Source organism: Ranitomeya imitator, chromosome 1 (assembly GCF_032444005.1).
Source record: "Ranitomeya imitator isolate aRanImi1 chromosome 1, aRanImi1.pri, whole genome shotgun sequence".
NCBI classification, from domain to species: domain Eukaryota; kingdom Metazoa; phylum Chordata; class Amphibia; order Anura; family Dendrobatidae; genus Ranitomeya; species Ranitomeya imitator.
The window spans coordinates 1,954,011-1,955,282 of NC_091282.1; the positions used below are offsets into that span (position 1 = coordinate 1,954,011).

Genomic DNA, 1,272 nt, shown 5'->3' on the forward strand with positions numbered 1-1,272 from the left:
CAAATCCCCGAAGGGTACCGAACGTGATGGGGGCGGTGGTAGGTCTCTTTCTGCTTCGCCAGGGCGCTCCGCAGGGTGGGGACGGTGAGGGCACGTGAGGACAGCGGGCGGGCGACGTCGGGAGGGTGCGGGGAGCCCCTCTCGCTCCGTCGCCCAGGAAAAAGACGCCCGGCCTCGCGCCGACGATTGTTGCCCTGCCGCTGCCTGCCGAGGAAAAATAAGAAGCCCCCCGCGTACGCGAAAGGCCGTCCCGGGTACCATTCTCCTGTGCGCTCACACACCCCTCCCCGGGGTATGTGGGTCTGGGCGGTAGGTTGAGAAGCCTCGAGCCCTCCTTTGTTCTCCTCCCCGCTGGAGGGAGGGACGGGGAGGCCGAGCGCCCGGGCAACAGGGCCGAGATTTGAAAACAACCCTCCAAAGCATCCCAGTCTTTTGCGGCCGGCTGACACGAGAGTGAAAAGGGGGGCGCCTCCGAGTGTCCCCAAACCAGAAAGCGCGACTCTTAACGGTGGATCACTCGGCGCGCGCGTCGAAGAACGCAGCTAGCTGCGAGAATTAAGTGTGAATTGCAGGACACATTGATCATCGACACTTCGAACGCACCTTGCGGCCCCGGGGTGCTCCCGGGGCTATGCCTGTCTGAGGGTTGCCCCTCCATCTATCGCCTCCATGGCGCAGCTGGGGTCCCCTCGCAAGGGTGACAACGAGGGAGGCCTGAGGCTCCGTGCCCTGATGGTCTCTTCTCCTTTATCCCTTACATCCCCCCAAGGCCAGACTCACCTGCCCTGGGCCCACCTGATGGGGTTTACCATCGTCACTCCCCCCGTTGCGACGTGAAACCCTGTGGCGCAATGAAGGTGAAGGCCGGGGCGCTCCGGCCGAGGTGGGATCCCGCCGCCCGCTCCGGGGGGTTGACACGGCGGGTGCACCATCGGCCCGCCTCTGTCGGGGAGGTGGAGCATGAGTGCGCGATAGGACCCGAAAGATGGTGAGCTATGCCTGGGCAGGACGAAGCCAGAGGAAACTCTGGTGGAGGTCCGCAGCGACCCTGATGTGCAAATTGGTCATCTGGGTATAGGGGCGTTTGTAGATGTGCTTGGCCCGTACGGGGATCGAACCCACGACCTTGGTGTTATTAGCACCACGCTCTAACCAACTGAGCTAAATGGCCATAGGTGTGGTCCCTGGGTATAGGGGCGAAAGACTCACGGAGACCACGGGCAGACGTACAGGGGCCTGATCAACCCCTGGACCGTACGGGCTGCTGTGCCT

General features: G+C 63.5%; 1 non-coding gene across 1 annotated transcript; it reads left to right on the plus strand.

Moving 5' to 3' along the window:
- The first annotated feature begins 497 nt into the window (after window positions 1–497).
- LOC138659998 (5.8S ribosomal RNA) lies at window positions 498–649 on the plus strand. The gene has a single exon (XR_011317505.1). It is a non-coding gene; the product is annotated as a 5.8S ribosomal RNA (ribosomal RNA).
- Window positions 650–1,272: the final 623 nt, after the last annotated feature.